Genomic DNA, 15,364 nt, shown 5'->3' on the forward strand with positions numbered 1-15,364 from the left:
AATTCCCAAGTCGATTCTTCGACTAATGAATTTCTCCACAACACTCTAACTAGAGGTACAACTTTATTCATAAGTGTCCTTTCTTTTCGATCCAAAATTCGCACTAGTTGTTCCACATAGGACAAATCTGGTTGGATTTCCACTGGTTCCAACTCGATCACATGGCTCGCATCAGCATTATACTTCTTTAGAAGAGATACATGAAACACATTGTGCAGATATTGTATTTGCGGCGGTAGCGCCAATTCATATGCCATTTTCCCAACTTGTCGCAATACTTCAAATGGTCCAATGTACCTTACACTCAGCTTTCCTTTCTTTCCGAAGTGAGTTAAACCTTTCCAAGGAGATATCTTTAATAAGACTTTGTCTCCAGTTTCGAATTGCACATCTTTCCGTTCTTGATTTGCGTACTTTGCCTGTCGATCTTGAGCTGCAATTAATCTCTTTTGAATCGTTCCAACCTTTTCCTTCGCTTGCTGAACTAGCTCTAGGCCAATTAACTTGCGCTCACCAACATCGTCCCAATAAGTAGGGGATCTACACTTTCTTCCATACAACGCTTCATAAGGCGACATGCCAATACTCGCGTGATAACTGTTGTTGTAGGAAAACTCAATTAAGGGCAAATGATCATCCCAATTTCCTTTGAAATCTATTGCACAGGTTCGCAACATGTCTTCAATCGTCTGGATTGTCCTTTCACTTTGTCCGTCTGTCTGTGGATGATATGTCGTACTCAATTTCAATTTCGTTCCCAAATGATCATGGAATTATCGCCAAAATCTCGAATTAAACCTTGGATCTCTATCGGACACGATAGATACAGGAACTCCATGACGCATTACGATCTCATCCAGATACAATTTGACCAACTTCTCTAATGAAAACCTTTCGTTTATCGTGATTTGACTTGGTTTTAGGTAATCCTACCACAAAATCCATCGCTATATGTTCCCATTTCCATTCGGGTATGTCCAGTGGCTGAAGCAATCCGCTTGGCCTTTGATGTTCCGCTTTAACTCTTTGGCACGTGTAACATTTACTTATCCATTCCGCAATTTCCTTTTTCATGTTTGGCCACCAATAATTTTCTTTAAAATCCTGGTACATCTTTGTACTTCCAGGGTGAATTGAAAATATCGAGTTATGCGCTTCTTGCAAAATCTCGTGCTTTAGTTCCACGACATTAGGAATCCAAATACGTGAGTTAACACGGTATATCCCTTTTCCATCCTTTTGAGCTTTAATTTCTTCTCCCGTCAACTTATCCTTTTCGCGATTCATCACTTGCTCTTGACAACATCGAATCTTTTCCAAAATCTCGGGTTGAAACGGCATTGCATATATAGCTTCACCTCCATATTCTGGAGTCTTCACCTCTATTTCCATCTTTTCAAAGTCCTTGATTAATTCTTCCGATGATGTTAACATATTCAACCTTTCTTTTCAACTTAAAGCATCAGCTACCACATTTGCCTTTCCAGGATGATAGTTTATCGCACAATCATAGTCTTTAATCAATTCCAACCACCTTCTTTGTCGTATATTCAATTCTTTCTGAGTAAAGATATACTTTAAACTTTTATGATCCGTATAAATCTCGCACTTTTCCCCGTACAAATAATGCCTCCAAATCTTAAGGGCAAACACAATTGCTGCCAATTCCAAATCGTGCGTTAAAATACTTTTGCTCGTGCAGCTTCAGTTGCCTTGATGCATATGCTATTACCTTCCCGTGCCCATCCAAGTCCTTTATATGAAGCATCACTGAATATCACAAATTCCCCTTTGTCATCTTGTAATACCAACACTGGGGCGGTTACCAATCTCTTCTTTAACTCTTGAAAACTTTCCTCGCACCTTTCTGTCCAAACAAACTTCTCGTTCTTTCTCGTCAGTTTTGTCAACGGAACGGCAATCTTTGAGAAATCTTGCACAAATCTTCTATAGTATCCGGCTAATCCCAGAAAACTTCTGACTTCCGTCGGAGTCTTGGGTCTTTTCCAATTCATTATAGCTTCTATCTTGGCTGGGTCCACTTTAATTCCTTCTTTATTGACTACATGATCAAGAAAATTGCACTTCCTTTAGCCAAAATTCACACTTTGAAAACTTAGCATACAGTTTCTCTTTTCGCAGAATTTCCAAGAAAATCCTCAAATGCTCCTTATGATCTTCTTCCGTCTTTGAGTAAATCAGTATATCGTCGATAAACATAATAACAAACTTATCCAAATACTTCTTGATCTGTTCATAAGATCCATAAATACAGCTGGCGCATTCGTCAAGCCAAATGCCATTACCAAAAATTCATAGTGTCCGTATCTCGTTCGGAACGCTGTCTTGGGTATAACTTCCGCTTTGATCTTTAACTGATGATACCCAGATCTTAAATCAATCTTTGAAAAACACGAAGCTCCTTTTAACTGGTCAAACAAGTCATCGATCCGCGGTAGAGGATACTTATTCTTGATCGTCAACTTATTCAGTTCGCGGTAATCTATGCACAACCTCATACTTCCATCCTTTTTCTTTACAAATAACACCGGTGCGCCCCACGGGGATACACTCTATAACGACTCGTGTATTTTTGAATTATTTATTTATGTATTTATGGAAAGTATTATATAAATAGAATATGTGTGTTGGTTTTGACAGCTATGTGTCGTTTGACAATTGATGTGTGATTTGTAATATACTGGATTGTCCGCGCGATTACTTATGGGATCGTATTGAATTGCTTTCACTTTCAAAAGTGGATTTAGTGCAAATTTATTTGCATAAATATTGGGAATATTTCTAAAATTGTTTTTATGATTTTATAATTACAATAATTATTTTTAGGATTTTATAAAATTGAGAAATCAATATTTCATTAATTAATTATCTTTAAATAATTTCTGAGTATGTTTAATGGTAAAATCCATATTTAATTCTAACATTCTTCAAAAATTATGAAACTCGTATTTATTTAAGTTTAGAATATTCCGAGAATTTTAAAATTATTTTGGAAATTTTCGGGATTAATTTCATCCGCGCGTTGTTTCGGTTATTTGTCAAAAGCGGGTATAAAGTGTGTTTTAGAAATTATTTTAAAATTAATAAATTTACGTTTTTATTTACTTCGGGGTATTTGTAACATTTTAAGACTGTTTTCGTATATTTTTGAATTTATTTAAAATACAGCTCGATTCGTTAATTTCGATATAGGGATACGAGTTGCATTTCACAAATATTTTAAAAAAAATTATGAAAATTGTATTTTATTAGTTTCGGGATTTTTATAAAATTTTAGCACTATTCTCGTAAAATTCTGAATTCGTTTCATGGGCAATTAAATTCGTTATATTGCAAATCTCGAATTAAAAATCGGACTTTCGGAAAGAACAGGACATGTGTCAAACTGCCATACTACTGCTATACACTCGCTGCACACAGATTGGCTGAGGTTTTATGAAAAAAAATAAAAAAAAATAATGATAATAAATATGAACACACACAATTTCTGTGTGTGCATCTCGGTCCTCTTTGTTTCTCTCTAATTCAGTGGTGTTCTCTCTCGCACTTTCACGAATCTCTCCTCCCCTGCCTTCACTCTTCTTTTTCTTTTATTCCTTGGCTCATTCCGTTTACCTGGGTAAGTCCAGCCCGTTTGTTCCTTGCTTTCCAATCGTCGCCGTCCCTCGTTTTCCGGCGAGGCGGCTATGGTGGCGTGACTCGTTTCTGTGCTTATCTGTGTGTGTATTCACGTATGGGGATCAGTTAGTGTTAGTTTGCTCTATTTCTTCCTGGTATCACCTATTATATTTTCCGGTTACCGCCGGTTTCATTCCGGCGTGGTGACCGGCGCGTGTGCGCGTGCTCTTGCGTGTATGTTTGTGATGATTCTGTGCCTGGTTGTGCTACTGTTCTGTCCTGATCGATTAAAGTTTTATTATTTTGTTCTGCAGGAATTGACTGAGTAACATTCGTGAAATAATAAATAATTTCGAGCGAGAAATAATAATAATAATCGGTGAAAGTATTGCGTTGGAAACCCAGGATTTAATCGGGCACCCGCAAAATTTCACCGCCGTCGGCGATGAGCCCCGGCGAGCCGACGGTGGACTATGATGTTTATTCTGAGTCCTAATATTTTAAAATAAATAAATTAGTTTGTGAGATTATCGTTGAAACGAGAATTTGATTTTACATTAAAGTCGAGTACGTAAATTAGTTGACGAATTGTGATTGGATTGATTGTTGAATTGAACTGGTGATTGGAATTATAGTTGTGAATTTGGTTATTGTTGGTTTGACGTCGATTGATGTTTCGATGGGTAGTCCGATAAACAAAGGGGACGCTGCCTGATTTCCGGGAAAATCAAACTACGGAGATACGGGAGCGTATCCGAGGATTATTGGGACGTCGAGCGAATATAAGTAAATACATATACGCATGTTTTATACAGAACCTGATTGTATGTTGTGTTGTATGTTTTGACCAAAACACAGTAACCCTAATTTCTTAAAATGACGAGTATACGTATTTTCCGAAAATGAACACTAGATCGATTTCGAGAATGTCAACCTTATTGTTTTATGTCTTATTCTAATATGAATAATTACGAGTCGGGTTTGAATATCGTTGAGTAAGAATTTGTATTGAGGATATGTCAAGCATACCTAGACGTCTAACATAGGGTATTTCGACCCTGTAGGTTATAATCGGGAACCTGAAAGTGATCGATGGACTAGAAATGACCTAATACTCAGTCAACGAGCTCAGTAAAGTTTCAACTGGAAAACCTGAGTGTCGAAGTCGAATACAATGAAATCTAGTGGTTGGACGTTAAAGCCTGAGCGGCAGAGTCAGCTCAGAATTGATCAGTAATAGTTGTAAAAACCAGTAAGGCAAGTATTTCTGAACTTTTCTTCAAGATATATTACCAATATTTTCGAACTGTTTCATAACATGTGGCTAATATCAAACATAACTCTTGTTTTATAATACAAGTGCTTTAAACTGTTTAACCTTGTACCCTGATGGTCTTGATTTTGAGCCATAAGCCTTACTTTTTGTAAATCATCTTTTGTTGATCCTCAGACACCAACCCACACAGATATGATACTATTCCCCAAATGTTTAACTACCAAACACCAAACACTGGAAGAAAATTGTTTGAAAACACAGAAACTTTTATACTCCAACCATTATTTATAACATCAAAGAACTATACCTCGAAAAATCACTATTTGTCTAATACCTGATCCTTTTACAGATTGAAAACCCTTTCTTGTACATACCCTGATATACCCTTGTGATATCCATGAGTTTCCTTACGTTTTATTCAAATGTTTAATCATTATTGATTATGATCTTGTGTTATCGAATTATATTGTTTATCATATTGAACTGCTTTAGGATTGGATAGTTTTTATATATGTGGACCAGATTCGTGGTCAGACCATACCAATGGTCAAGTTAGGCCAATGAGAGCCTTGGATCCAGTAATTAGAGCAGTGATGTGTGCTTGCTCGGGGTTAGTGCGTGACTGATCAGCAACCTAACCTTGGTTTTTAAAACTTAAAATGAATATCCAATTCTAATGATGAGTTAAAAAGAAACTTAATTCCTTTGAATCATCTCATTTGATCATTGTTTAACCTCAGTTATCACTATTATGACTTGCTGAGCTAGTTAGCTCACCCTTGCGATTATTTTATATATTTTACAGTTGAAAAGAATATGGATGATAACGAAGTTCCTCAGTCCAAAGTGCGGGCTAAGGTTCCAGTTGAGTTGAATCGAGCTAGCAGAAGATTCATGCAGTAGAGAGATAGTCAGATTGTAAGAATGATTGTATTATCAATTGTAAGTTTAATTAGTTGGAATTTGGTACGTTGTAATAAAGGTTAAGATTGTGGCTTGTTTTTATACTTTAACCTGTTGCGATCCGTGGTTATGTGAAACAGGGTCATTGCAATTAATATTTTATGTACAGGTTTATATATTGTGAATGTGTTGTGGACCCCAAACTTCTGACCCGGGTTTGGAGGGCGCCACAGGTTGGTATCAGAGCTACAGGTTATAAGTCACTGAAACAAGCTTAGATTATCGGGATTGGGTAGAGGGTTAGGATTAGGAATAGGAAATAGAAAGATAAGACGTTGTGAGATTGAGTGCGATGGTATAGTAGGTTTCCGGCACAGTTCGTATTGCGATTCGGGATTCTCAGCTTGCGACGTGATTTCCAGACAACGGGAATGGCAGATCCTGATTTCCCGATGTCCTCTGATCATTTGGAGCTTTCCGTTCGAGGATCGTCATCTTCTCTCATATTGGATTTGCACCTTGTTCCTCCATCAGCATTAATGGTAATACCTTCTGTTATAATGGTTGCACTTCTTCATGCTATTCTATGCTAATTTTCCGCCTTTTGATGCGAGATTACCTATTCAAGAACCTCTATCTGTTTATTCTTGTTTCACTGGACATTCGGCTGTGAGCGTATCTCTTTAGTTTACCTTACATCCTGTTCTATACCCCGAGTTTAGAACTTGTCTTATGAAGCAATTGTACCTACGAGGATGGATTTGAGAGCTACAGTAAATGGTGAGTGCTTGAGATATAAATAAAGGTGAGAAGAAGTTTAGAGAGAAGATTTAAGTGTTTTAGGGGATAGCTGTTATCGGGTTAAAAGAAGTCATTAGTGACCAAGCCACCCATGAATAATTATGGGATGAATTAGATGAATCTTGAAAGAGTTAAAGAGAAAGGTATAAATCTGGAATTTTGGTGGAATTGAATGATGGTGATATGATAAATGCGATATGTAAAGTAGTAATGTGATGTGATACGAGCAAACTTTGTTCTATGAAATAGACTTATTGACTATTGGATAGCCTGTTTTACTTAACTACTGTAACGGCAATGTCGGGAGTATTACAGGTATGGAAGCTTTGATGTGAAGCTACAAATAAGATAACATGCAACGACAATTGAAGTTTCATCGACTAAGGAAGGTAAGTGGACACGATGAAGGAGAAAAGGTAGATTGGAGTGAACGAACTTTTATGTAATTGTTTCTTTAATATGGTACCTTATTATAGGTCAGAAGGACAACAACCAACTCATATAGTAAGGACAACCAGGTTTGTGATTTTCCAAACTTTTTAAACAAGTTTTCGAAAAAGATTTTCCTTTACAAATTTCTAAAAGCCTTTTCGAATAAAATATTTTTTTAATATTGGTTGTCAAGTTACTACCTGAGTTTCTTGTTTGTTGGAAAGCCCGGATTACTTGGAAGGATGTTGTTTCAGACCTAGTATTGTTAATTCCGAGAACGAAGTAACCTAAGATTATGAAGAAGTTGATTATTCCTAACAGTAAGTGTAAGTATTGCTTGATAAAATTTACAACCTAATCAGCGTACGGAGTAACTACTCATCCAATTACTGGAATTATCAGAGTTTGAAGGATTTATTGATTAAACGGAAGCCTGGGCATGATCGAAGAAGATTGGAAAAATTTCCAGACCCCTCTAAAAGCATAATATTATTAACAAAAGGATCGTTATGTCGAATGGTATGTGGTCATTCTAAATTAAAAGAGGAATCTCGAAGTTACCGGGTAGGAACGCCACTATGATCGAATAGCTAAGGTATCAAACGCGTAAGTGCGATGTTAAAGATGCAAAATTTAGCAAATAAGAATTCATTATAATGCTTGGTTGCGAAGACATTTTAGCGAACCTTTTAAAGTTGTTATATGACGTAATTGGGATATAATCGAGCAAGCTCGAAAGATGAATACAAGTGAAATGTGGATGGTGACCAATGATATCGTTCTTGTCTTCAATAATACAGCGTATATTCCCTTTTTGATTCCTAAATAAGTATGAACTTCTTTTCTTAAATAAACTCCTTGTTATGATATAGAAAAGGAGGATATTGCATTCCTTTCAAATTTAATTGTTTCCCTCAATTCTGCTTTCTGATTGGGACAAACAGTGATATAGTGAGACACTTTGTCAGAATGACAAAGAGTCGGGTGGGACGCCACCTAATCATGTGTTGTATGCCATATGGTACAAAAGATTGGCCATCTTAAGTACCAATGTGGTTGTCTCATTCATATTCAAATCCTTACTTCTTCTTTCTTTTCAACTCTAATTTTGTTGAATTTTGAATCCTTCTAGTCATTTCGTTGTATTGTCGTTCTTTGCAAGAAGTTTTCAAACAAAAATTAACATATCCTGAATCAAGTGGACGAAGTTCCATCTACATCTTATGTATGGGAAGGAAATAAGAGCACCTGGCGAGGATTGCAAATTACTAGTCCCAGTGAAGAATCCACTAAGAATTAAGGGAATCTACTCCAATAAGGAATATGTTTCCGAGAACGAGAATATGCGATTTTCCTGTGAAATATGTTATTCAGAATACGGACGTGATGATATGGATGATCAGGGTGAATACCTTATGCGTTAAAGTATTGAAAGATGTGGGAGCAACAAGATCGTATGTCTTTCAAGATTTTATTAATCAGATGAATTATCTTGTCGAATCAATAAGTGGATAACTAAAGGACTAGCAAGTTAAGAACGTGCAATTACTGAATAAGTAAGTACAATGGCGGAATCGATATTTCTGGCAATAAGTTGAGAAGAATTGATATCATTTGAAATAAGAAGATTTGACATTATTCTAGGGAGTGGATTAATTATCCAAGCGTGATGTCCAGACAGACCGTCGTGACGAAAAGATAATTCTGAGGATGCCAAATGGGAAGGTGAGGAGGTTCAGAAGATGAAAGTAAGTAACGAATTTATTAATGATGATTACGGTAATCAAGATATGAGCATTATGGTGATTATGGAATACATAAAAGTCGGAAGTAAACAAAGTATGAAGATTTTATAGTAATTAAGGAGTTTCAAGATATGTTTTTGGATGAGTTATCAACATTTCCTTCGGATATAGAAATTGAGTTCATGACTGACTTAGCACCTGAAATAAAGCCAGTGTCCAACGCCCCGCACAGAATGGCGCCAGTTAAAGTGAAGGAGTTAGCAAAGTAAATACAAGAAATGCTAGAAGAAGAAGCGATTAGACCTAGGGTACCCCATAAGATGCCCCGGTATTAAATGTTAATAAGAAAGATGGAAATATGTGATTATGCGTCGACTAGCGAAAGCTCAACAAGTCTACTATCAAGAGCAAGTATTTGTTACCTTGACCCAATGATTTGTTTGATCAACGAAGGAAGTAAAGTACTTTTATAAGACTGATTTAAGACTTGGTATTTCACCAATTGAAGATTAAACCTATGGATGTATCAAGGATAATTTTCAGAACTAAGTACTTTTCTCGTATTGTCATTTATATTAACCAATATACCAGTGATATTTGAACTTGATGGACAGAATCTTTAAGGAATATCCGAGTAAGCTATAATTGTGATACTTAAAATCAACGGAGGACCATGCAAAGCATTTAATGATGACTGGGAAGTTGGAGAAGAAAGAAGTTGTATGAAATATAGTTCTCAGCATAAATAGTCAATGTAGAAAAGATCAAAAGAGATTCAGCAGAAATTAAAATTACTATGAATGAAAAGAGACCAGAAACACCAACAAAAGTAAGAAGTTTTATCATGGGTCGGTTACTATTAGAAATTTGTGCAAAATTTCATGAAAGTTGCAATATCTTGGACGAAGCTAACCAGGAAAAGCAAGAAGTTTTGTGAAATGGAGAAGGATGAAGGGAAAGTTTTGTGGAGTGAAATGAAAAGAATGGTTTCCGCACCTATTTTCTCAATTTAAAAGTATCAAGGAGGTTTGGTAGCTATAGTGATACTTCTCATTAGAGAATAGGATGTGTGTTGATGCAGCACAATAGGGTTATTGTATATGCATCCAGACAACCGAAACCTTATGAGCAGAAGTATCCTACCCATAATTTGGAATTAACAGTAATAATATTCGTTTTGAAAGATTTGGGAAACATGATATGTATGGAGAAAGGTGTAAAATCTATACGAGCCATAAAAGGTTGAAATATGTATTCACGAGGAAAAGCAAAGATAGAGGAAAGCAATAACGAACATAGAAACTATACCGGAAGAATTTTCTATGGAATTTTAGAAGTTGGGATTGGGAGTCAGAGTTTATAATCCAAACAGGAGCAAGGATGGATAGCATGACCTTTCAGTTGAAGTTGTTAAGAGAAAGATAAGGAGATGTCAAAAGAAGATAATGGATCACGGTGTTAACAGTTAGTAAGAGGAAATTTATGCGCCCAGAAAATGATCACGATACTCCCCGGTTTTCTTCCAGCACTTGGATGCTACAAGTAAAAGAATTAAGAAATGAGATTCCATAGGGAATTCGCAATATCGAGATGCCAAGATATATAGATATTTAAAGAAAAATAGTGATAACCAGATATAAGGAGGGAATTTCAAAATAGGTTGGGAAGTGTTGAATATGTCAAAGAATTAAAGCGGAGTATTGGAGGCCTAGTGAACAAGGCAGACCAAGGAGTGGTTTTACAAGAAGCGAATCGTAAAATGTATCAGTGGTGTTGTTAGAGAAAAGGAATGAAATTATGAGATTATGTACTGATTAGCAGGAGCTCAATAAAACAACGAATAAGAATAAGTGACCCCTATAAAGATTGATTACCTATGAAACCTAATCCAAGAAGTGTGTGATGTCTCGAGAATTAACTTAAGATCTGACCTGAGAACATATCAGAAATTACGATTAAAGTGAATGAAGAGCATTGCAAACTCTGATGATATTATATGAAATTACGAGTGTATCAGGTGACTATAAGGAATTAAGGATCATGGTGTATAAGGAGTATTTAGATGAGCAAACTATATTTATTGATAACATCTGCAGCTACTCAAAGAATAACAAAGTCTGCGTGGAATACCCAAGAATTTTTCTCCAAGGATCAGAAGGAAAGCAACTATGTGTCAAGTTTCCAAGAATGAAATTTTGACTAAGGTTAACAAAAAGTTCTGAATTAATCCATTAACCACTATCTAAGCAAAGTCGTATGATAACAGATGCCCTATACCGACAGGAAGGATTGGATGTAATTAAGACTACTGAGGAATTAATAAACGAATTGGAAAGAGTGAAATTTGAAGTTCAAATACTTAAAGGTGATAATACGTGAATATATGAGAGTACTTTTCAGCTTTAACTAATAAAAAGGAGTAAAGAATGTTTAAATATTTGGAAACCAGGTTAAAAACGAGCACCGCCTATCATCCTTCCACAGAGAGTTAAAGTACGAAAATGATGCAGAAAATGTAAGATATGTGGAGAAGTGAGTTTTAAGAAAACACTGGAATGATTATTTATCATAAATGTCAGCTTTGGAATGCTACCTCACCAAGCTTCATGTGAATGCAAGTGTAGATCCTCATTTTTATCGAGATAAAGTGAGAGAAAGAAAGTTGTCAAATTCTAAATTAATTCAGCACACCAAGAGCAAAGTAATATTGATTGCAGCAGCTCCGAGTAGACAAAGAAAGAAGGCGAAATTATATCAAAAAAGAGTATGAGTGTAGAAATAGAACCAGTAATGTTAGTAAAAGTGTCGTCTTGAAAGATATTGAATAAGTTTGAGTAGAAGGGACAAGCTAAGTCCTAAAATTAGTGAACCATTCGAGGTATCGAAAAAAAAATATAGATAAATGATATGACCGTCGCACCCGTGTGTGCACCTAGTGTATTTTACTTGTCAATGTTAAAGTGATAAGTATTGGGTTTGAATTAAGTGATTGATCAGAAGCCAATGGGGCTCTTGTCCAACTTGTTCTGCATATAGTGATCAATCCAAATTCTTGATCATCAAAGGCAAGTCCTTGGAAATGAGTGCATACTTATTGTAAGTACGTTTGAACCCTCGAGTAGAAGAGTCTACTTAGAAATTTGAGTCAGATATGCTTGACAAATATCCTCACTTAATTAGGACAGAATCCTTTTAGGGGGGAAGGATATAACGATTCGTGTATTTTTGAATTATTTATTTATGTATTTACGGAAAGTATTAAATAAATAGAATATGTGTGTTGGTTTTGACAGCTATGTGTCGTTTGACTATTGATGTGTGATTTGTAATATACTGGATTGTCCGCGCGATTACTTATGGGATCGTATTGAATTGTTTTCACTTTCAAAAGTGGATTTAGTGTAAATTTATTTGCATAAATATTGGGAATGTTTCTAAAATTGTTTTTATGATTTTATAATTACAATAATTATTTTTAGGATTTTATAAAATTGAGAAATCAATATTTCATTAATTAATTATCTTTAAATAATTTCTGAGTATGTTTAATGCTAAAATCCATATTTAATTCTAAAATTCTTCAAAAATTATGAAAATCGTATTTATTTAAGTTTGGAATATTCCGATTATTTAAAATTATTTTGGAAATTTTCGGGATTAATTTCACCCGCGCGTTGTTTCGGTTATTTGTCAAAAGCGGGTATAAAGTATGTTTTAGAAATTATTTTAAAATTAAGAAATTTACGTTTTTATTTACTTCGGGATATTTGTAACATTTTAAGACTGTTTTCGTAAATTTTTGAATTTATTTAAAATACAGCTCGATTCGTTAATTTCGATATGGGGATACGAGTTGCATTTCAAAAATATTTTAAAAAAAATTATGAAAATTGTATTTTATTAGTTTCGGGATTTTTATAAAATTTTAGCACTATTCTCGTAAAATTCTGAATTCGTTTCAAGGGAAATTTAATTCGTTATATTGCAAATCTCGAATTAAAAATCGGACTTTTGGAAAGAACAGGACACGTGTCAAACTGCCATACTACTGCTATACACTCACTGCACACAGATTGGCTGAGTTTTGTGAAAATAAAATAGAAAAAAATAATGATAATAAATATGAACACACACAATTTCTGTGTGTGCATCTCGGTCCTCTTTGTTTCTCTCTAACTCAGTGGTGTTCTCTCTCGCACTTTCACGAATCTCTCCTCCCCTTCCTTCACTCTTCTATTTCTTTTATTCCTTGGCTCATTCCGTTTACCTGGGTAAGTCCAGCCCGTTTGTTCCTTGCTTTCCAATCGTCGCCGTCCCTCATTTTCCGGCGAGGCGGCTATGGTGGCGTGACTCGTTTCTGTGCTTATCTGTGTGTGTATTCACGTATGGGGATCAGTTAGTGTTAGTTTGCTCTATTTCTTCCTGGTATCACCTGTTTTATTTTCTGGTTACCGCCGGTTTCATTCCGGCGTGGTGACAGGCGCGTGTGCGCGTGCTCTTGCGTGTCTGTTTGTGATGATTCTGTGCCTGGTTGTGCTACTGTTCTGTCCTAATCGATTAAAGTTTTATTATTTTGTTCTGCAGGAATTGACTGAGTAACATTCGTGAAATAATAAATAATTCCGAGCGAGAAATAATAATAATAATCGGTGAAAGTATTGCGTTGGAAACCCAGGATTTAATCGGGCACCCGCAAAATTTCGCCGCCGTCGGCGATGAGCCCCGGCGAGCCGACGGTGGACTATGATGTTTATTCTGAGTCCTAATATTTTAAAATAAATAAATTAGTTCGTGAGATTATCGTTGAAACGAGAATTTGATTTTACATTAAAGTCGAGTACGTAAATTATTTGACGAATTGTGATTGGATTGATTGTTGAATTGAACTGGTGATTGGAATTATAGTTGTGAATTTGGTTATTGTTGGTTTGACGTCGATTGATGTTTTGACGGGTAGTCCGATAAACAAAGGGGACGCAGCCCGATTTCTGGGAAAATCAAACTACGGAGATACGGGAGCGTATCCGAGGATTATCGGGACGTCGAGCGAATATAAGTAAATACATATACGCATGTTTTATACAGAACCTGATTGTATGTTATGTTGTATATTTTGACCAAAACACAGTAACCCTAATTTCATAAAATGACGAGTATACGTATTTTCTGAAAATGAACACTAGATCGATTTCGAGAATGTGAACCTTAATTGTTTTCTGTGTTATTCTAATATGAATAATTACGAGTCGGGTTTGAATATCGTTGAGTAAGAATTTGTATTGAGGATATGTCAAGCATACCTAGACATCTAACGTAGGGTATTTCGACCCTGTAGGTTATAATCGGGAACCTGAAAGTGATCGATGGACTAGAAATGACCTAATACTCAGTCGACGAGCTCAGTAGAGTTTCAACAGAAAAACCTGAGTGTCGAAGTCGAATCCAATAAAATCTAGTGGTTGGACGTTAAAGCCTGAGCGGCAGAGTCAGCTCAGAATTGATCAGTAATAGTTGTAAAAACCTGTAAGGCAAGTATTTCTGAACTTTTCTTCAATATATATTACCAATATTTTCGAACTATTTCATAACATGTGGCTAATATCAAACATAACTCCTGATTTATAATACAAGTGCTTTAAATTGTTTAACCTTGTACCCTGATGTTCTTGATTTTGAGCCATAAGCCTTACTTTTTGTAAATCATCTTTTGTTGATCCTCAGACACCAACCCACACAGATATGATACTATTCCCCAAATGTTTAACTACCAAACACCAAACACTGGAAGAAAATAGTTTGAAAACACAGAAACTTTTATACTCCAACCATTATTTATAACATCAAAGAACTATACCTCGAAAAATCACTATTTGTCTAATACCTGATCCTTTTACAGATTGAAAACCCTTTCTTGTACATACCCTGATATACCCTTGTGATATCCATGAGTTTCCTTACGTTTTATTCAAATGTTTAATCATTATTGATTATGATCTTGTGTTATCGAATTATATTGTTTATCATATTTAACTGCTTTAGGATTGGATAGTTTTTATATATGTGGACCAGATTCGTGGTCGGACCATACCAATGGTCAAGTTAGGCCAATGAGTGCCTTGGATCCAGTAATTAGAGCAGTGTTGTGTGCTTGCTCGGGGTTAGTGCGTGACTGATCAGCAGCCTAACCTTGGTTTTTAAAACTTAAAATGAATATCCAATTCTAATGATGAGTTAAAAAGAAACTTGATTCCTTTGAATCATCTCATTTGATCATTGTTTAACCTTAGTTATCACTATTATGACTTGCTGAGCTAGTTAGCTCACCCTTGCGATTCTTTTATATATTTTACAGTTGAAAAGAATATGGATGATAACGAAGTTCCTCGGTCCAAAGTGCGGGCTAAGGTTCCAGTTGAGTTGAATCGAGCTAGCAGAAGATTCATGCGGTAGAGAGATAGTCAGATTGTAAGAATGATTGTATTATCAATTGTAAGTTAAATTAGTTGGGATTTGGTACGTTGTAATAAAGGTTAAGATTGTGTCTTATTTTTATACTTTAACCTGTTGC

The sequence above is a fragment of the Apium graveolens genome, chromosome 6, assembly GCF_009905375.1.
Source record: "Apium graveolens cultivar Ventura chromosome 6, ASM990537v1, whole genome shotgun sequence".
In the NCBI taxonomy this organism is placed as follows: Eukaryota; Viridiplantae; Streptophyta; class Magnoliopsida; order Apiales; family Apiaceae; genus Apium; species Apium graveolens.